At 46.1% G+C, this 23448-nt stretch overlaps 1 protein-coding gene across 1 annotated transcript in view; it reads left to right on the top strand.

Annotated features, from left to right (window-relative positions):
* Window positions 1-16459: 16459 nt before the first annotated feature.
* Window positions 16460-23448, top strand: part of UBAP1 (ubiquitin associated protein 1) — an 87691-nt gene continuing 80702 nt past the window's right edge. The window contains exon 1 of the mRNA XM_073553172.1: window positions 16460-16646. The gene's annotated coding sequence lies outside the window, so the exon portion shown is untranslated. The remainder of the gene's footprint in view (window positions 16647-23448) is intronic.

Below are 23448 nucleotides of genomic sequence, written 5' to 3'. Positions count from 1 at the left end.
TAAACTTAGGTTCCAATTTTGCCGAAGGAACCTTAAGCTTAATGTTCCTGGTAGACAGCCACACTTTTTTCCCAACCTGAAGGGTGGGTCCCACAGTCCGTCTTCTGTCAGCAAAAAGCTTAAACTTACACTGAGCCTCCCCAATATTCTTTTGGACCTCCTGCCATAAATTCCCCAACTGCTGTACAGCAACATCAGCCCCCGGGCAATCGGAGTCTAGGCGAGAACTCCCCAAAGCGTGGATTAAACCCATAATTACAGAAGAAAGGGGAGGTGCCTGTGGAGTGGTTAGCACAGTTATTGAGCACAAACTCTGCTAAAGGCAAGGCATCGGACCAGTCCACTTGACTGGAGGTGGCAAGGCAGCGTAAAATTTGTTCTAACGACTGATTGGTCCATTCGGTCTGACCATTGGTCTCCGGATGGTAAGCCGATGAAAAGGACAACTCTATACCCAACCTTTTACAAAACGCCCTCCCAAACCTGGACACAAACTGCACACAACGATCAGACACCACCTTCAAGGGCACATCATGCAAACGAACCACATGTTGAATGAACAACCTAGACAAGGTCTCAGCAGAATAAACAGGTAACAGACATATTATATGTGGAAGTCAAAGATATCACAGAACTTATATGGCCACATCGGCCTACGGTTTTAGATCAAAAATTGATCAAATTTTATATTACCACATATATATATACATAGAAATCATAGGACTAAGCAGGAAAACTGCACATTTACTAAGAAATTACCAACAGGGAAAGCAGTCAGAACCATCCATAAAATAATAATTTTATTGAAATACAACATGTCGCAAATGCTACTACCTATGATTAAATAGATATGGTTCCCTAACACAATAAGCAGGGACCAGTACAGAACAACTACTCAGGATAGGTGCCATACCAGCTGAATCACTGCTAAAATAGCATAGTTACCTGGAAACAGTGAGAGCGGAGAGATCAGTCCTGTCCCCAACGTGCGTTTCGGAGCCGCAGCTCCTTCCTCGCGCCCCCTGAGGAAGGAGCTGTGGCTCCGAAACGCGCGTCGGGGACAGGACTGATCCCTTCGTTCTCACTGTTTCCAGGTAACTATGCTATTATAGCAATGATTCAGCTGGTATGGCACCTATCCTGAGTAGTTGTTCTGTACTGGTCCCTGCTTATTGTGTTAGGGAACCATATCTATTTAATCATAGGTAGTAGCATTTGCTACATGTTGTCTTAGATGTCTATGGATAAATGTATCCACAATATGTTGCCTTTGATTCTTTATTAAGGATATGTAGCCATTACTGTGCATATTCAGCAATTATTCCTGGCGCTGTGTCTGCGGTGTGCTTGGTCCTTACTACCACTGTGCACGTTCATTTATGTATGCCCCCATTCCATGTACTGTATTGTCCACATTTATATATACTTTTATATGCATTTTCAATAAAATTATTATTTTATGGATGGTTCTGACTGCTTTCCCTGTTGGTAAGGTCTCAGCAGAGGGTAGTGCCCCCAAGGGTACAAAGTGTGCTTGCTTCATAAACTTGTCCACCACCACCCAAATGACAGTATTACCCTTGGAGGGAGGAATATTGGTGATAAAGTGCATGGACAAATGTGTCCATGGTCTATCAGGAACTGGCAAAGGCACCAATTCTCTGGCCAGCCGGTTATGAGAGCTCTTAGCGTGGGCGCAAACTGCACAGGCAGACACAAACATCCTCACATCAGATGTATTCGAGGCCCACAGAAAAACCCTCGCGATGGCCCGAGTAGCCAAAATCCCCGGATGTCCACTCAGCGCCAGATTATGAAACTCATGGAGGATTCTGAGTCGGAGTTGAACCGGAACAATTTTCCCACCGGCTTGGATGGGGGAGCCTGAGACTGGGCTTCCCGAATCTCCCGTTCCAAACCTGCAGACACATCAGCCACCACCACCCCGGGTTGAAGAAAGGAGGATCCAAAGCTTGTGGGGAGAAACTGGGTCCAGACTTCCAGACAAGGCATCAGCCTTCACATTCTTGGATCTTGGACGAAAAGTGATCGAGAACTGGAACTGGGGAAAAAAAGTGACCATCTGGCTTGCCTGGGGGTCAACCTTTTAGCAGACTCAATATACGCCAGGTTCTTGTGGTCCGTAACTACAGTAATGGGATGAACCACCCCCTCAAAAAAATGACTCCATTCTTCAAAGGTCAACTTAACCACAAGACGTTCCCGATTACGAACGTCATAATTTCTTTCCGCCGGGAATAACTTCTTGGAGAAGAAGGCGCATGGTCTCAAATTGGCTGCCTGTAGATGATCTAATTACCGTGGGAAAGTTTCTGACTTTTTTCCCACGGTCATTAGTTCATTCACAGATCAGCCGGGGACTCCTGCTGACGTAACTGAGGCTGCGGGGAGTCCCGGCTGGTCTGTGAATGAACTAATGACCGTGGGAAAAAAGTCAGAAACTTTCCCACAGTAATTAGATCATCTACAGGCAGCCATTGAGGCTGCGCAGGGCTGAATCAATTCATTTTGTAGTAGTTTACAGTGGGGCTGGTCGCATTAGCACCGGTCCTCATTGTAAACTATTTAACCCTTTCTGATGGATTGCAGCGTGGGACATGACGGAACAGCGGAGAGGTAAGGATATTGGTGATTTTTTATGTTATTTTTTTGCAGGTCATGTTTTTTTTGGGATTACCAGACTAATAAAAATGTGTCAAAAACGTGGTGTATTTATTTCATTAAATGACTTTTTAATTAATGTCTGTGTGTGGTTTTTAACCCTTTCTTAGTATAGGGTTAATAATGGATCGGTGTCTTATTGACACCTCTCCATTATTAATCGGCTTAATGTCACCTTACAATCGAATGGTGACATTAACCCTTTGTTATATTAACCCATTCGCCACTGCTACAGGGCAATGGGAATAGAGAGGATAAGTGCCAGAATTGGCACATCTTATAGATGCGCCATTTCTGGGGTGTCTGGGGGCAGATTTTTGTAGCCGGGGGGGGGCAAAAACAATGGTCCCTCTCATGGCTATTAAAACCTGCCCTCACTCACCTGCTTAACCTCTCTGGTTGACAAATTACAGCGGAAGCCCACGCATTTTTTTTACAACTAATTAACCCATTAAAATAACACCTACACCTCCCAAATTTTGCACACAAACCCTCATCTAATTATTAGTCAGGGACATGTAAAAAAAACATTAAATGAAATGGTGTGTGCCATGTGTCATTTCATGTCGGGTTGGGGAATTATTTGACAGAAGCCGGCAATTGAATTAGCGGCTATTCTGCTATGAAGAACTCTGTGAAATATAAATATATATATATATGTGTCTCAATGACATGTATATACACTGTGTTCCAAATTATTATGCAAATGATATTTTTCTATGATTTTCTTAAATAGTCGGTACAAATGACAGTCAGTCTAATAAAAGTCATCACCGGTTAGAGTATACATCAAATTTTATTGAAGAAACCTCCCAATGATAACAGTATAATCTCCAAAATGAATAAAAACTCAAATTGCACTGTTCCAAATTATTAAGCACAGTAGAATTTCTAAACATTTGATATGTTTTAAAGAACTGAAAATGTTCATTTGTGGAATTTGCAGCATTAAGAGGTCACATTCACTGAACATAAAAGCTATTTAACTCCAAAACATCCTAACAGGCCAAGTTACATGTTAACATAGGAACCCTTCTTTGATATCACCTTCACAATTCTTGCATCCATTGAACTTGTGCGTTTTTGGAGCGTTTCTGCTTGTATTTCTTTGCATGAAGTCAGAATAGCCTCCAAGAGCTGCTGTTTTGATGTGACCAGCCTCCCACCCTCATAGATCTTTTGCTTGATGATACTCCAAAGGTTCTCTATAGGGTTGAGGTCAGGGGAAGATGGTGGCCAAACCATGAGTTTATCTCCTTTTATGCCTATAGCAGTCACTCAGAGGTATTCTTTGCAGCATGAGATGGTGCATTGTCATGCATGAAAATGATTTTGCTCCTGAAGGCACATTTCTGCTTCTTATACCATGGAAGACAGCTGTCAGTCAGAAACTCGATATACTTTGCAGAGGTCATTTTCACACCTTCATGAACCTTAAAGAGCCCTACCAGCTGTTTCCCCATGATTCCAGCCCAAAACATGACTCTTCCACCTCCTTGCTGATGTTGCAGCCTTGTTGGGACATAGTGGCCATCCACCAACCATCCACTACTCCATCCATCTGGACCATCCAGGGTTGCTCGACACTCATCAGTAAACAAGACTGTATGAAAATTAGTCTTCATGTATGTCTGGGCCCACTGCTACCATTTCTGCTTGTGAACACTGTTTAGCGGTGGCTGAATAGTAGGTTTATGCAACACAGCAAGCCTTTGAAGGATCCTACACCTTGAGGATCGAGGGACTCCAGAGGCACCAGCAGCTTTAAATATCTGTTTGCTGGTTTGTAAAGGCTTTTTAGCAGCCACTCTCTTAATCCGATGAACTTGCCTGGCAGAAACCTTCCTCATTCTGCCTTTATCAGCACAAACATGTCTGTGCTCAGAATCAGCCACAAATCTCTTAACAGTACGATGATCACGTTTAAATTTTTGGGAAATATCTAATGTTTTCATCTCTTGACCAAGGCATTGCACTATTTGATGCTTTTCAGCAGCAGAGAGATCCTTTTTCTTTCCTAAATTCCTTGAAACCTGTGCCCTGCTTAATAATGTGGAACATCATTCTTAAGTAGTTTTCCTTTAATTGGGCTCACCTGGTAAACTAATTATCACAGGAACTTGAGATTGATTTCAGTGATCCAAAGAGCCCTGATACACAATACCATCTATAAGTTTATTTGAAAAACAAAAAATTACATCTTTATGACACTTAAATCCAATTTGCATAATAATTTGGAACACAGTGTATATATATATATATATATATATATATATATATATATATATATATATATATGCATGCTATGTGTATATATCTATTCTTTCGTTTCTTTATTAAACCTGTCAGTGTGAGTTTACTGTACAGCGCACTGAATTGCCGGCTTCTCTAAAAGACACCGAGTGCGTATTTCTCGCAAGTCACATGTGTGGTCCGTGTGTAATGCGTATTTTTAGTGCACCCATAGACTTGCATTGGCGTACTATGGGCGTAGTACCCTGACAATCGCAGCATGCTGCGATTGGCACGGACCGTAGAATACGGACGAGAAATATACGGCTGTTGGGAGCAAACCCATAGAGAATCATTTGTCTGTGTGTAATGCGTGCTTTTAACGCCTCTCACTCGTCCGTATTCCTCTCTAGTGTGACCCCGGCCTTACTCCTCAGCTTACCTTGGGGAAGGTCTGAGATAAGAGCCATGTGCTGCTTTCACAAAGCATTGCTTGACTAGTGTGGCAAGTGTGTTCCCACAGGAGCGGACACAGACAAGAGATGCCCCTGTGCAAGAACAAGAATATGGGCCCTTTTGAGCCCAAGAACTAAAAATGCAAAATTGCCACTGCTTTGGAGGTTTTAGTGGCCCCTGTGCCGCTGCACAGGTTGCACCAATGTTATATCCGCCCTGATATATATAGCCACAAACATACAGTACATGTGTATATAATACATAGTCTCCTTTATTATGTATATTACCATCCCTTATTATACAGTGCCCTCTCTTGTTATGTACTGTACCGTCCCTTATATATTGGATTATATAGAGCCCTGTTTTTTCTTTTATTACATACCGTCTTGTCTTGTTAGGCCTGTTTCACAGATCCGTTTGTCACCATCAGTCAAAATCCGCCGTTTTGCCTAAAAAACGGATCAGCCATTTTTCTTGCCGGATCCGTTTTTTTCCCCATTGACTTGCATTAACGGCGGATTTTGACTGACGGTCGTCCGTTGCATCCGTATTTCTGCAGATCTGCCAAAATTTTGGCGTCCGCTGACATCACTGGACGGACAATGCAACGTTTTTTGTGTGGTCGGATCCGCATTTTTCCCACTGCTGGAGATTTAACCCTAAATCCTGCTCTCAATGCTAGAGCATCTCTCTCTCTCTCTCTCCTCGGCTCCCGAATCCATGACCGCTCTCGCCTCTCGGATCCATCCCGCGAGATGACCGCTCTCGCTTCCCAGATCCATCCCGCGAGATGACCGCTCTCGGCTCTCGGATCCATCCCGCGAGATGCCCGCTCCCGGATCCATCCCGCGAGATGCCCGCTCTCGGCTCCCGGACTCATCCTGCGAGATGCTCGCTCTCAGCTCTCGGCTCCCGGATCCCACTACATCGGCGGTATTTTTTTTTTCCAGCGCGGTTCCGTTAACATTCCCATATCGGCGGATCCCGGCGCACCAACGGTCCGGTAGCTCCCGTTGGTGTTTCATCAGCCACGGATCCGCTTTCCGCCTTTTTGGCGGCTGCCAACTGACACCATAAACGTAAGTGTGAAACAGGCCTTAGCTGTATAATGCAATGACGGCTGATGGAGCATGGGAAACTTCTTTTCTAATGGATGAGCTGGTGAACTGGTCGTCTGGTCACCGGCTCCTCCATCAGCAGTCATATCTAAAAAGAGAGGGTGCTGTGAATAACAAAATTAACAAGAATACACTATGTAAGAGACAGCACTGTACATAACAGCAGAGGAAGCTATATAATAAGGAACGACACCATATATAACTAGAGAGGATGGTACGTAATACATAAGGGACGGTATGTACACTATACTAAGGGACTGTATTAGACATAATAAGCAGTAGTAATGTCTTCCTCCACCTCCCCCTGATCATTATAAGTCCCCCTTCCTCCCATCCCATCCCCCCTCATTATCCTCCTCCCCCGGCATCCCATTATTGTCCTCTCCCCCACCCCATCATTGCACTCTTCACCACTGCCTTCCCCCCACCACTATCATTGCTTTCTCCCCTACCACCCCCTCCATTTCCTCCTCCCCCATCATTGTCTTTTCCCCCACTACTCCCATCATTGCCCATTTTACCATCTCCATGATTTCCTCCCCTCCCACCCCCCCATTATTGCCCTTTCCACCACCATCATTGCTTTTTCCCCCATCTCCATCATTGCTTTCTCCCCTACTACCCCATCATTGCCTTCTCCATCATCCCCATCATTGCCCTTTTCACCACCTCCATCATTGCCTTTTCCACCACCACCATCATTGCCTTCTCCACCACATTGCACCTTCCTCCACCCCATCATTGCCCATTCCAAAACCTCCATCATTTACTCCCCCCCACCATCTCCATCATTGGCCTTTCCACCACCTCCATCATGTCATCCTCCCCCACCATCCCCATCAAAGTGATAAGGCGTCAGGTTCCTGCCTCTGCACAGGAGGGAACTCGAGCCTTGCCTTTTGCAGTCTCCCATTCTTCTCCAGCCGGAGAGGAGGCTGCTCAGCAGAGACGTCAGTCCCAGTGTTTTGCCCAGACCAATGCTAGGCATCTGGTTGCTCCTCCAGGCTCAGCTATTGTACAATGCTTGAGTTTACCCATGATCCTAAATCAAAACGGCAATAGTCACTTCGATTGGCATATCTCAAGAAAAATCGTCACGGAAGGTGCCATGAAGATTAAAGAAGTGAAAGCAATGATAGATATAAAAGTGCAATTTTTATTAATTATCAATTTAAAATAACATAGTTATGTTATTTTAAATTGATAATTAATAAAAATTGCATTTTTATATCTATCATTGCTTTCACTTCTTTAATCTTCATGGCACCTTCTGTGACGATTTTTGTTGAGACATGCTTGAGTCAGCGGCGAGCAGACGCTCCTGGGCCTAAGTCCTGCTTTGCTCCTACTGAGCATGCCCGTGGGACGACCTGTCATTGGAGGTCGGAGGTCACGTGCTCAGGTCCTATTGCTGCTCCGATTGGACCACCAGGACGGTCCCGGAAGGCTGCAGCTATAAAAGGTTCGTATGGCCTACCGGCTATGCGCTAATATAGAGACTTATTGCTGAAATGGTGTGTATGATGAATGTCTGAGACTGGTGAATGACTTATTATATTTCCCCTCCCTTTTATACGCATGTTGGTAAGGTTCAGGGTCTTTGAGTCAGCACAGCACTGGCACTGCCTAGCGCCACAGTGCTCTCAGCTCCATTGGAATATTTGCGCCTGAGGGCGCCATTCAGCACATGGCACCTCGGTACCGCATTACCACAGCGTCTGTCAGAGGGGCGCCATTCGCAGTTAGTGCGCTTTCCAGCTCTAGGCTGAGGCTGATTAGTGGCGTCCACCAGTGCGGCGCTGTACATACTGTGTGCGGTAAGCAATCGTCTGCTGCGCCCTGTGACACTTAACAGGGCACAACGTACCTTAAGGGTATACCCCTGGCACCGCAGTAGCGGTTCTGTGCGTGAGTGGGTCTAGAGGGGTGCTGACCCCGTGTCTTGGGGCAGCGTCCTGTGACATCACACTAGCACTCTCCTAGCCATAGTCTGTGAGGCTGAACAGGCTTCGGTTCTTAGACTGCTCAGGGCACTCTCTATGAAGCAACAGAGTTTACCTCAGTACACATCGGGTGACCTTAACCCGCGTGAGTTCGGCTATCTTTTGCCATACACTGTCCGTTATTGCCTAGCAGCAGTTAACACCTCTGCACGGTGGACCCCAGGCTGTGAACGCACCTAGTGTCTACGTTTAATTAGGTGCGTTCCGCCAGTCCATAACACATTGCCCATTCCACCACCTCCATAATTTCCTCCTCCCACACATCCCCATCCTTGCCCATTCCACCACTTCCATCATTGCTTTCTCCCCCACCACCCCCATCATTGCCCTCTCCATCACCTTCATTGCGTTCTCCCCATCACCTCCACCCCTATCATTGCCCTCTTCCCCACCTACACACACACAGCACCATTCACCTCTCTGCACATTCCCCTGCAGCGCTACACAAGCACACACACGCACACACCCCACCACTCATCTCTACGCACACACACAACACACGTACATACAAAAAACACACACAGCACCGCTCACCTCTCTGCACGCTCTCCCATCACAGGCAGTTTCCTCTCTCTGGCACAGCCGGCCGCTGAATGACGACGTCATCCAGCGACGCTGCTGTCTGTGTGAGACAGGAAGCGCGGGCAGGAAACAGGATGGATTGCTGCAGCTCTGCTGCCATTTTCTCATGTAGACAACGGAGCTGCAGGGACCTCTCCCTGCTTGCCACACATGAGGGCAATCTTGGCAGTGGCCCCCCGGAGCCTCGAGGATGGAAAAATGGGCAAGATTGCCCTCATTATTAGCCAACCTGCACAGGCTGCACATGCGGTAAGTCCGCCCATGTGTTCCTATCAACACTGGATAAATGTGTACAGAGCCTTACTGCGAACTTTGGGAGGCAGAATGAAAAAATCAACAGTCGGTGAAGAATTGGTTTTATTTATTTTTAACGCCGTTCCTCATGTGGTATAAGTGATTAGGTGACTTTATTCTTCGGGTCGGAGCGATTACAGCAATACCAGATTAATATCGGGTTTTTATGTTTGGCTGCTGTCACACACTAAAACACGCTTTTTATTGCAAAAAAAATAGTTTTTTGCATCACCACCATATTTTGAGAGCTATAATTTTTCAATATTTTGGCTGACAGTCATGTGAGGTCTTATTTTTTGCAGGACGAGTTGACATTTTTATTGGTACCATTTTCAGGCACATGATTTTTTTTCACATTCTATTCCGATTTTTAGGAGGTAGAATGGACAAAAACCAATTCAGGAATTATTTTTTTTAATACCGTGCTACGTGTGGTAAAATTTATAAAGCAACTTTATTCTTCGGGTCAGTATGATTATAGCCATACCCCATTTACAGCATGTTGCATTTCGGCGCACACGGCGCACCTTCAAAAGTGCGCAGCGAACGCCAAAATCCTACTAGCGCACGGCCAGCGCACGATCTGCGCACCCTATGCTAAAGATAGGGTGCGCAGATCGCAAGCGTCCATGTGCGATAGTAGGCGGCGATGACCGGATGGGGCGGGCAGGGGGCGGGGCTTAGTCGAACAAACGATAGTGTGAAACTAGCCTAAGGAATTTTTTTTTTTTCAAATATCTTAATAAATGTTACATTTAATTTAATAAGTCAATTCAAATCGGTCAAAAACAATAATTTAGTGGACTCTAGTACATGGAGTTTTAAGGTCCTCACAGAGTGAATCATAAAATGTTGCTTTAACCCCTTCACCCCCAAGGGTGGTTTGCACGTTCATGACCGGGCCAATTTTTACAATTCTGACCACTGTCCCTTTATGAGGTCATAACTCTGGAACGCTTCCATGGATCCTGGTGATTCTGACACTGTTTTCGCAAGACATATTGTACTTCATGTTAGTGGTAAAATTTCATTCAAATAACTTGTGTTTATTTGTGAAAAAAATGGAAATTTGGCAAAAATTTTGAAAATTTCGCAATTTTCCAACTTTGAATTTTTATGCCCTTAAATCACAGAGATACGGCACACAAAAAACTTGATAAGTAACATTTCCCACATGTTTACTTTACATCAGCACAATTTTGGAACCAAAATTTTTTTTGTTAGGAAGTTATAAGGGTTAAAAATTGACCAGCGATTTCTCATTTTTGCAACACCATTTTATTTTTACGGACCACATCACATTTGAAGCCACTTTGAGGGGTCTATATGATAGAAAATACCCAAAAGTGACACCATTCTAAAAACTGCACCCCTTAAGGTGCTCAAAACCACATTCAAGAAGTTTATTAACCCTTTAGGTGCGTCACAGGAATTTTTTGAATATTTAAAAAAAAAAAAATGAATATCTAACTTTTTTTCACAAAAAAAATACTTCAGGTTCAATTTTTTTTATTTTACCAAGGGTAACAGGACAAATTGGACTGCAAAAGTTATTGTGCAATTTGTTCTGAGTATGCTGATACCTGATATGTTGGGGGGAACCACTGTTTCGGCGCATGGCAGAGCTCAGAAGGGAAGGAGTGCCGTTTGACTTTTTCAATGCAAAATTGGCTGGAATTCAGATCGGACGCCATGTCACGTTTGGAGAGCCCCTGATGTACCTAAACAGTGGAAACCCCCCACAAGTGACCCCATTTTGGAAACTAGACCCCCCCAAGGAACTTATCTAGATATGTGGTGAGAACTTGGAACCCACAAGGGCTTCACAGAAGTTTATAACATACAGAGGTACAATTAAAAAATCATATTTTTTCCACAAAAATGATCTTTTCACCCCAATTTTTATTTTCCCAAGGGTAACAGGACGCTAAAAGTTATTGTGCCATTTGTCCTGAGTATGCTGATACCCCACATGTGGGGGTAAACCACTATTTGGGAGCATGGCAGAGCTCGGAAGGGAAGCAGCGCCATTTGACGTTTTTGGCTGGAATTGAGATCGGACACCATGTCGCGATTGGAAAACCCCTGATGTACCAAAACAGTGGAAACCCCCGACAAATAACACCATTTTGGAAACTAGACCCCCCAAGGAACTTATCTAGATGTGTGGTGAGAACTTTGAACCCCCAAGGGCTTCATAGAAGTTTATAACATACAGCCGTACAATTAAAAAATCATATTTTTTCCACAAAAATGATCTTTTCACCCTCAATTCTTATTTTTCCAAGGGTAACAGGGCACTAAAAGGTATTGTGCAATTTGTCCTGAGTATGCTGATACCCCACATGTGGGGGTAAACCACTATTTGGGCGCATGGCAGAGCTCGGAAGGGAAGCAGCGCCATTTGACATTTTTGGCTGGAATTGAGATCTGACACCATGTCGCGTTTGGAAAGCCCCTGATGTACCAAAACAGTGGAAACCCCCCACAAATGACACCATTTTGGAAACTAGACCCCCAAGGAACTGATCTAGATGTATGGTGAGCACTTTGACCCCTCCAGTGCTTCACAGAAGTTTATAACGCCCGGGCGTGAAAATAAAAAATTCGTATTTTTTCCACAAACATGATCTTTTAGTGACCAATTTTTTTATTTTCCCAAGGGTACCAGGAGAAATTGGACCCCAAAAGTTGTTGTCCAATTTGTCTTGAGTATGCTGACACCCCATTTGTGGGAGAAAACTACTGTATGGGCACACGTCGGGGCTTGGAAGGGAAGTAGTGACGTTTTGGAATGCAGACTTTGATGGAATTGTCTGCGGGTGTCATGTGCGTTTGGAGAGCCCCTGATCTACCTAAACTATTGAAACTCCCCACAAGTGACCCCATTTTGGACACTAGACCCCCCACGGAACTTATCTAGATGTATAGTGAGCACTTTGAACCCCCAAGTGCTTCACAGAAGTTTATAATGCCCGGGCATGAAAATAAAAAAAATCATATTTTTTTCCACAAACATGATCAATTAGTCCCCAATTATTTTATTTTCCCAAGGGTAACAGGAGAAATTGAACCCCAAAAGTTGTCCAATTTGTCCTGAGTACCGTGACACCCCATATGTGGGAGAAAACTACTGTGTGGGCACACGTCGGGGCTCGGAATGGAAGTAGTGACGTTTTGGAATGCAGACTTTGATGGATTGGTCTGCGGGTGTCATGTGCGTTTGGAGAGCCCCTGATGTACCTAAACTATTGAAACTCCCCACAAGTGACCCCATTTTGGAAACTAGACCCCCCACGGAACTTATCTAGATGTGTGGTGAGCACTTTGAACCCCCAAGTGCTTCACAGAAGTTTATAACGCCTGGGCGTGAAAATAAAAAAATAATTTTTTTCCACAAAAATGATATTTTTGCCCCCAATTTTTTATTTTCCTAAGGGTAACAGGAGAAATTGGACCCCAAAAGTTGTTTTGCAATTTGTCCTGAGTATGCTGATACCCTATATGTGGGGGTAAAACACTGTTTGGGCGCATGGCAGAGCTTGGAAGGGAAGGAGCACCATTTGACTTTTTCAACGCAGAATTGGCTGGAATTGAGATCAGACACCATGTTGCATTTGGAGAGCACCTGATGTGCCCAAACAGTGGAAACCCCCCAATTATAACTCCAACCCTAACCCCAACACACCCCTAACCCTAATCTGAGTCCTAACCCTAGCCCTAACCCTAGCCCTAAACCTAGCCCTAACCCTAACCCTAATGGGAAAATGGAAATAAATACTTTTTTTTAATTTTATTATTTTCCCTAACTAAGGGGGTGATAACGGGGGGTTTGATTTACTATTTATGGCGGTTTTTATGTTTGGCAGCTGTCACACGCTAAAAGACGCTTTTTATTGTAAAAATAGTTTTTGCATCACCACATATTGAGAGCTATAATTTTTCCGTATTTTGACCCACCGAGTCATGTGAGGTCTTATTTTTTGCGGGACGAGTTGACGTTTTTATTGGTACCATTTTTGGGCATGTGACATTTTTTGATCGCTTTTTATTCCGATTTTTGTGACGCAGAATGAACAAAAACCAGCATTTCATGAATTTCTTTTGGGGGGGTGCGTTTACACCGTTCCGTGTGTGGTAAAATTGATAAAGCGCTTTTATTCTTCGGGTCAGTACGGTTACAGCGATACCTCATTTAGGTCGTTTTTTTATGTTTTGTCGGTTTTTTACAATTTTATATAAAAATAATTATTTTTGCATCGCTTTATTCTGCAAGCTATAACTTTTTTATTTTTTTGCGGATGATGCTGTATGGCGGCTCGTTTTTTGCGGGACAAGATAACGTTTTCAGCGGTACCATGGATATTTATATGCGTCTTTTTGATCGTGTGTTATTGCACTTTTTGTTCGGTGGTATGATAATAAAGCATTATTTTTTGCTTCGTTTTTTATTTTTATTTTTTAAGGGGTTCGCTAAAGGGGTTAACTAATGGGACAGTTTTATAGGGCGGGTCGCTACGGACGCGGCGATACCAAATATGTGTACTTTTATTGTTTTTTTTTTATTTTCAAAAAATGAATTTATTGGGGAATTTTTTTTTTTTTTTTACTAATTGATTTAGCGATTTTTTTAAAATTATTTTTACACTTTTTTTTTTTTTTTACTTTATTAAATAGTCCCAGGTGGGACATCACTGTCCTGTGACAGATCAGCAATCTGTCACAGGCAGTTCTGCAGACTTCCTGATGCCTGCGCTTTGCAGGCACTGAGGAAGCCAGCTTCCTGCAGGCCCCCCGAAGGCCCCCGTCGCCATCTTGGATTCGGGGGATGCAGGAAAGGAGCCCCCCCCGCAGCAGCGCTGCACATTGCGCTGCCGTGGGGGGCTCAGGGAAGCGCGGAGGGAGCCCCCTCCCTGCCGATGTTTCCCTTTAACCCCCGGTACACCGCGATCATGTTTGATCGCGGTGTGCAAGGGGTTAACGTGTCGGGGCGGGCTGTGACCGCCCCTGACACATTGTGCCGGGTGTCTGACAGCCGGCCGCGATCAGCGGCGCTCACCACGTGGGCGCCGCTGATCGCGGTAGACGTACTATCCCGTCCATGGGCATAGGGGCCCGGGTCCCATGGACGGGATAGTACGTCTGATGTCAGGAAGAAATTTTTTTTTATTTTCACTAGAGTAACAGGAAGAAAATGCAGCCCGCAAAAACACAATTTCTTTTGTGCCTGAGTGCAGCAATACACCATTTGTGGTCAGAAACTACTGCAAAGCCTAGAAGGGAAGGGACGTCATTTTGGTGTGGAGATTTTGCTGGAATAGTTTGTGGATATCATGTCACATTAGCAGGGCCACTGAGTTGCCTAAGTGCTGTACCCATCAAAAAGTGAACCCCCTTTGAAAATTAACTCGGGGAATTCCTCTATGGTTTTTATGACTATTTTGGCCCAACATACCCTTTCTAGGAATAAGAACACAATGGATGTTTCAGAGTATGTTGCAAATTCGTCATTTTAATGCTTAAATCGTGGTCTCATTTAATTTTTTTTTTTAATAGTGTTCACCGTACGGGTTAAATATACCAAGTACGTGCCATTTTTTGGGTTACTTTTGTTCTTACATGAAATTTACATTATATGTTCTTTATTCATTTATTTTTTTGTCTATTTAGTTGCACTTTAGGTCTTGAGCCCCGAATATTCTGATCGCTGGTCTAATGGACTGCTATATTCTCGTGTTGCAACAATGCAGACCTGCCAGTTTTTCAGTGACCGGAGGCCTGTTAGATCCTGCTTACACCTTATTGTTTGACCTCTGGCTGCCATAATAAACAATGGCATCTAGAAATTGTGGCTCGGAGATGTTTATGTGGTCAAAGAGGTGCCTATGATACACTGCAATACTTTAGTAATACAGCGTATTGTAAAATTACTGCACTGGGCTTCATAGGAGATTTCAGGTGGCTCCAGCTCAGCAGCATGGATCGCCACTAGTTTTTCACAAAAGAAACAAAAATCTTGTGGCCCCTTCCTTTCCCCAGACCGATCTCTCCTGATCAGAGAGCACTGAGGGCTTGTCTTAGCCTTTTTCTGATGGACACGCCTCTGTGACAAGTATGTACAGTATCGTTCCATCATGTGTTGTGTCCATCTCACAATGTGAGGCGCTCCTGTGTGCTGGGTGGCAAAATGGCCATGGCAACCGTACCAGACCAGAAAAATATTGTGCGTGGGTCTATTTCTAAGTAAATTTATGCCCCATACTGTCCTGCTTCTGCCCACGGCAGCTGCACCGCAAAGAGTAAAGACGATGGTGGGAGAACGATACGCCTACAGTCCGGAGTGCTGGGATTCCCACCTTTTTACATGGTTTGCCCTGTTTGAATAGAACATAGACTTGCAGACGTATTAAATAACACACTGGGTTTTTTTCTCACCAGCGACGCTTCTCCGGTCTCTGTTGATCTAATGCACTGGTAGCTCGTAACCACTGCTGCCAATCACTGGGCTCAGATTATCAAATCCAAGGACTGATAGACTCCTGGACCATCAAGGTGGCAGTAATTTTACCAAAACTATGTGTTCAGCCTGCAGGTTTCGCTGAGCAGAGCCAGATGATCCCGAGCCGGACTGCCCATCATTAATGCTTCGAGACCGGAGAACCATGCTGGGATTTTGACAGTTATTGGACTGCTGCTGATCGACTGCAGCATTAACAACTAAGGCAGTGCAGAAATGCGCTCCGATTGGCTGCAGCGTTTTTTTTTCTAATAAAAGTGGGTGATGGTTATGGTTTTAATAACCAATCAGGGCATTACTTTCATTTTTTAACCTCTAAGAACTGTAACCCAGTTGCTATGGTTACGACTTCTAAGTGAAAGTGATCACGGCGTGGAGTAAATTAAGACTTCACTCATTGCAGCCAATCAAATTCAAGCTCTTATTGTTCGGAGCGTTTCTGGAAGATACAAGCAGTGATTTGATTGGTGGTCACAGGCTGCGCCTATCGTGTAGCGTCACTGATCACGTGCTGCCATGTGTCGCCCTCACATCACGTCTCACCTTCTTATATTTATTGTGAGTGACGTCGAGTCGTGTGTCACATGACTTGCAGGCGGAAGAGCGCATTGGTCACATGATTAACGGGATTGCGTCATACGCCACCGTTTGCAGGAAGGAGGAAGTGTTCCAACATGGCGTCGCACACTGAGGCCGGGGCAGACGAGCTGGGTGTGTAGGAAAGTGACGGATTCACCCCGGGTAGAGGAGGCAGCTCAGCAGGTGAGTGCAGCTGTTACGGGCTTTCGGGTCTCTGTCACCCCAGTTTTCTGCTCCCGGTGCCGGAAACGATTGCAGTTGTGGGTGGGAAGTGAGAGCAGATAAACGGCTCTCAGCACAACACGTACACCGGGGGCCGACTGTCTGCTCAGTATCCTCCGCATCTCCGGGACTGGAGAACAGCGCGGGTGACAGGTAACGGGGACAGGATCACACCACAGGTGACAAGGACCAGATCACACCATAGGTGACAGGTAACAAGGACTGGATCACCACAGGTAAATGAGGACTGGATCACACCATAGGTGACAGGTATCGGGGACAGGATCACATCACAAGTCACGGATCACACCACAGGTGACAGGTAACAAGGACCGGATCACCACAGGTAACAGGGACAGGTAATGAGGACAGGGTCACACCATAGGTGACAGGTAACAAGGACTGGATGACCACAGGTAACAGGGACAGGTAATGAGGACAGGGTCACACCATAGGTGACAGGTAACAAGGACCGGATCACCACAGGTAACAGGGACAGGTAATGAGGACAGGGTCACACCATAGGTGACAGGTAACAAGGACTGGATGACCACAGGTAACAGGGACAGGTAATGAGGACAGGGTCACACCATAGGTGACAGGTAACAAGGACCGGATCACCACAGGTAACAGGGACAGGTAATGAGGACAGGGTCACACCATAGGTGACAGGTAACAAGGACCGGATCACCACAGGTAACGGGGACAGGTAATGAGGACAGGGTCACACCATAGGTGACAGGTAACAAGGACTGGATGACCACAGGTAACGGGGACAGGCAATGAGGACCGGATCACACCATAGGTGACAGGTAACAAGGACTGGATGACCACAGGTAACGGGGACAGGCAATGAGGACCGGATCACACCATAGGTGACAGGTAACAAGGACTGGATGACCACAGGTAACGGGGACAGGCAATGAGGACCGGATCACACCATAGGTGACAGGTAACAAGGACCGGATCACCACAGGTAACGGGGACAGGCAATGAGGAGCGGATCACACCATAGGTGACAGGTATCGGGGACAGGATCACATCACAGGTAACGAGGAGCGGTTCACACTACAAGTGACAGGTAACAAGGACCGGATCACCACAGGTAACGGGGACAGGTAATGAGGACCGGATCACACCACAGGTGACAGGTAACAAGGACTGGATCACCACAGGTAACGGGGACAGGCAATGAGGACCGGATCACACCATAGGTGACAGGTATCGGGGACAGGATTACATCACGGATCACACCACAGGTAACAAGGATCGGATCACCACAGGTAATGGGGGCAGGTAATGAGGACCGGATCACACCATAGGTGACAGGTAACGGGGACAGGATCACGTCACAGGATCCGGATCACACCACAGGTAACGGGGACAGGATCACATCACAGGTAACGGGGACCGGATCACACCACAGGTGATAGGTAACGGGGACCGGATCACACCACAGGTAACGGGGACAGGTAACGAGGACTGGATCATACCATAGGTGACAGGGACTGGATCACACCACAGGTAACGGGGACAGGTAACGAGGTCCGGGTCACACCATAGGTGACAGGTAACGGGGACAGGATCACATCACAGGTCACTGGGACCGGATCACATCACAGGTCACTGGGACCGGATCACACCACAGGTGACAGGTAACGGGGACAGGATCACACCACAGGTGACAGGGACAGGTAACGAGGACCGGATCACACCACAGGTGATAGGTAACGGGGACTGGATCACACGACAGGTAACGGGGACTGGATCACACGACAGGTAACGGGGACTGGATCACACGACAGGTAACGGGGACTGGATCACACGACAGGTAACGGGGACTGGATCACACGACAGGTAACGGGGACTGGATCACACGACAGGTAACGGGGACTGGATCACACGACAGGTAACGGGGACTGGATCACACGACAGGTAACGGGGACTGGATCACACGACAGGTAACGGGGACTGGATCACACGACAGGTAACGGGGACTGGATCACACGACAGGTAACGGGGACTGGATCACACCACAGGTAACGGGACAGGTAACGGGGACTGGATCACACCACAGGTAACGGGACAGGTAACGGGACAGGTAACGGGGACTGGATCACACCACAGGTAACGGGGACTGGATCACACCACAGGTGACGGGTAACGGGGACCGGATCACACCACAGGTGACAGGGACAGGTAACGAGGACCGGATCACACCACAGGTGATAGGTAACGGGGACTGGATCACACCACAGGTAACGGGACAGGTAACGGGGACTGGATCACACGACAGGTAACGGGGACTGGATCACACGACAGGTAACGGGGACTGGATCACACGACAGGTAACGGGGACTGGATCACACGACAGGTAACGGGGACAGGTAACGGGGACTGGATCACACCACAGGTAACGGGGACTGGATCACACGACAGGTAACGGGGACTGGATCACACGACAGGTAACGGGGACTGGATCACACGACAGGTAACGGGGACTGGATCACACGACAGGTAACGGGGACAGGTAACGGGGACTGGATCACACCACAGGTAACGGGGACTGGATCACACCACAGGTAACGGGGACTGGATCACACCACAGGTAACGGGACAGGTAACGGGGACTGGATCACACCACAGGTAACGGGGACTGGATCACACCACAGGTGACGGGGACTGGATCACACCACAGGTGACGGGTAACGGGGACCGGATCACACCACAGGTGACGGGTAACGGGGACCGGATCACACCACAGGTAACGGGGGCCGGATCACACCACAGGTGGCAGGTAACGGGGGCCGGATCACACCACAGGTGGCAGGTGGCGGGGGCCGGATCACACCACAGGTGGCAGGTAACGGGGGCCGGATCACACCACAGGTGGCAGGTAACGGGGGCCGGATCACACCACAGGTGGCAGGTAACGGGGGCCGGATCACACCACAGGTGGCAGGTAACGGGGGCCGGATCACACCACAGGTGGCGGGGGCCGGATCACACCACAGGTGGCGGGGGCCGGATCACACCACAGGTGACGGGGACCGGATCATACCATAGGTGACAGGTGGCGGGGACCGGCTCACACACCACACCACAGGTGGCGGGGACCGGCTCACACACCACACCACAGGTGGCGGGGACCGGGGAACGGCTCACATCACAGGCCACTGGGACCGGATCACGCCACAGGTGACGGGGACCGGATCACGCCACAGGTGACTTGGATCAGATCACGGATCCCAGCGCGGGTAACGGTAGTTTGGTTATTGAAAAATGAGAGCTGGTTTCTTTCGACATATCCTTTATCCTCCACTCCATTTGCGCTTGTTTTGATCTTGCTGCGATATCAGAGTTTTGGGAACTTGATCACAATCCTTCTATGTGTTGTATGTTATATGGCTTTGCCACCACATTGTGATCTATCCGGAAGCGACCTCTACCGATCCAGGTGATGACAGGGCAGCACAGATCAGAACAATCCTTTTAGTGCAGTTTACTAATTATGTTTAATTTTTTTGTCAGTTTGACATTTTTCTATTTGTCGGCTGTTTTTGTAAAAGTGACTACAGGAAGTGCTGCCATATTGGTTGTCATCGTTGAGTTAACTTGTCAGAATGTTTCTGTTGAAGAGTGAAAGTTACTGATATAAAGTTATTTTTGTCTTGGTCAGCAATTTCTAAACCTCAGATGGCCACCAGAGTGGGTGTAAAAATTAAAAGTAGTAAGGCTCTCTGCCACTTGCACACAGCTCAGACCCAAACGGACAGCCATAGTGTTGACGGGCTGCGTTAACATTATAGCATAACGCGATTGCGTTATGCTATACCTGCTAGCGCAAATGATTCATCTGTGCTAGCGGTGACGGAGCCTGAGACGCTGCAGTCCGAGGCTCCGTTACTGAATGACGTCACATTGCGAGCGATGCACCCGATAATGGAGGTGAATGGCAGCGTTAACGGACTGCGTTACACCGCGTTATGCCGCAGTGTAGCGCAGTCCATCTAATGGACTGCCATAACGCAGTGTGACCCTGGTCTTAGTGCTGCCTGGTCCAGCTCACATAGGATTGTTTATAAACTGGAAACGATTTATAACCGTGACTCATCTCTGCATTTAGGTCTTTATGGTTTTCTTCCTCTTTTATGTAAATAATGAGTTCCCATTCATTGCAAGCGTGCAATGAGGGATAGGACAAAGATTTCACTGTATCTTCTTTCATTCTGGAAAGGCCCTTTGTTGCCCGTCCTTGACACGTTTGCAAGACCGCAGGACCTTTTATCAGACTGGGTAAGTGCGGAGACCGGGCATCTGTTGCACTGCTGATAGAGCAATGCTCCTAGCCACGGCCTGATGTACCATTGTGACATTGTAAATACATTTCCTGTTATGAAACAGGCTGATCTGTAAGGAGCATGCTTTAAGGCGTCGGGAGACTTGGCATGACGTGATTTCACAGCAGCCATTGATTTTAATGGGACAAAAAAAATTCTCCCTCAGCGTTAAGTATTTCTCAGAACATCCAAGAAACAAGGACGGCAGTGTGCCTGCAGCAGGAGCTCTGCAGCCATGGCCACAATATAAGGCCGACTCACATTTTAGTTTTCACAGTATGCTGCTTGTGTTTTTGAGATCTGTTAGTCGCATGTTTCGCCGGTTACTGAAGTACAATTATATTTTATAAAGTTTTTTTACCCCAGTATTGACGGGCATCAAGTTGATGCAAAGCCTAAATATTTAGTGTTGTCCCTTATTTCTCCCGACTTCTGCGCTTCCCCCGGTAGCTGGATATAAGCTTCTGGTCGAAATCCTGACTGATGGCCGCCTGTTCTTGTCTAAGTAGTTTTTGAAGTTTATCATAGCTGTGTTTGCAGTATTTAAGGGCTTATTTATACATCATAGTCACAGTGCAATTTTTTTTTTCTTGTGAAAAATGCAATACTGGTGTGCCTTATGGATAAAACCTAAGGGCACCTAAACCTTCAAGACATAAAGGGGTTGTTCCCGTACAGAAAACTTTCTGCTACATGCTCAGTCAGTTGTAGACATGTAAACCGAGACTGGAGCAGTGTTGGCCACACAGCGCCGGACTTGAGCAAGGGAAGCAATGCTTGATTCGTATAAATCTGACTGGGCATTTCGCAGAAGGTTTTCTGTAAAGGGACTACCCCTTTATCGCCCATCCACACAGTATTTGACAAGCTGCTAATTGCTAGAATTTCACCAACCATGAAAGTTGTTGAACCAAGTACCCATTTTGATTGGAACGATCATGCATGCGCTATCAGTCTGTGACAGAGAAAGCTGACTGCCGCATTCTGCCATTTCTGTCAGTCCCATAGGTTTGTTTCTTTTTTAATGGATCATCAGGGTATATGCTCAACCAATGCGCCTTTCAGATTTAGTGCTCAGGACCCCCCCTTTCTTGTGATCTGTGGTGCTGCTCATTTAGGACCTATTAAGACACAAAATTCCCAATACATATTGGACAACTGGAAAAAGGGGCGTGAAGTCACATCACAAATCCAGGAAAAGAAAGCACCAGCTCAGAATCATGAGCTAAAAAAAACAGGAGAAAAAGAGCCAAAAGCTGTCCTTAAAGTTATAAATAAAAGGCAATTTTTATTAGTAAATGGCTAATAGCAATACCATGCATATAAATACAAGTGTACAAACGACCAGTAATAATGCAGAGGAAAAGCTATCCCCGAGTGCCCAGCAACCTCTTAACAAGAATGTAATCATAACACATGATTGTCAGGATCATGACTTGCCATCCTTTCACCTCTCTGGCTTGCCATGATCCTGACAATCATGTGTTATGATTACATTCTTGTTAAGAGGTTCCTGGGCACTCGGGGATAGCTTTTCCTCTGCATTATCACTGGTCGTTTGTATACTTGTATTTATATGCATGGTATTGCTGCTATTAGCCATTTACTAATAAAAATTGCCTTTTATTTATAACTTTAAGGACACCTTTTGGCTCTTTTTTCTCCTGTTTTTTTAATCTAATTTAGGACCTAGTAATGATCATAGCTCCAACTTTGCTATAGTCTTTAATAAAGTGTGCGATGGCTGTCGGGCTTCTCTCTCATCAGATCTTCAGGCTGCTGGTGTATCCTTACACTGTGCTTTACACAAATCATAGAACTAGGCCGGAGCACAAGTTGGTTTACATGCAATGTATGAGAGCGTGTTCACACTATCTATCCTCTAGTATTAAAACCTCACTTTGTGTCAGAAGGCCTCATTGTAGAGCAGGACCTGCCATAAGAAGCTTCCCATGACCAGGTGTCTGACCCAGCGTCCTGCTGTGCCCCATCTACACTGAGGTCTTCTGACACAAGATGAGGTTTTAATACGCGAGGATTGGACAGTCCTGATTAGGGTACACCTTGTCATGGTGGGATGGCTTTTACGCTCTTAATGTTTATTAAGTTCCCCTATGTTATTCATATGCACTATTACTATTTACTTACAGCAGGCTATAAGCTCATCCTGTTTCTCTTGTATTTTGTATCTGTGTGTGGTTCAGATTGGCTACTGTCTGATCAAAGCTACTTTTAACTCCCCCCTCCTCCTGTCCACAGACGTTTAGGACACCCAGTAACATGTTTCAGTGACTGTCAGTGCATAACTAAAGGTGGGGTGAAGATTTAATCCAAGTCTGTAATTGGGTCTTTGGTTGAATACATGGTATTTTTGTGCTGTATGTAAATGGCTGCATGTTCCTCCAGAGCTGCACTCATTCTGA

Source organism: Dendrobates tinctorius, unplaced genomic scaffold (genome assembly GCF_039654945.1).
Source record: "Dendrobates tinctorius isolate UK_male_01 unplaced genomic scaffold, ASM3965494v1 ptg000197l, whole genome shotgun sequence".
Lineage (NCBI taxonomy): Eukaryota > Metazoa > Chordata > Amphibia > Anura > Dendrobatidae > Dendrobates > Dendrobates tinctorius.
Note: the sequence above shows the minus strand (reverse complement) of the source record. Positions and strands in the feature narration are given on the sequence as shown.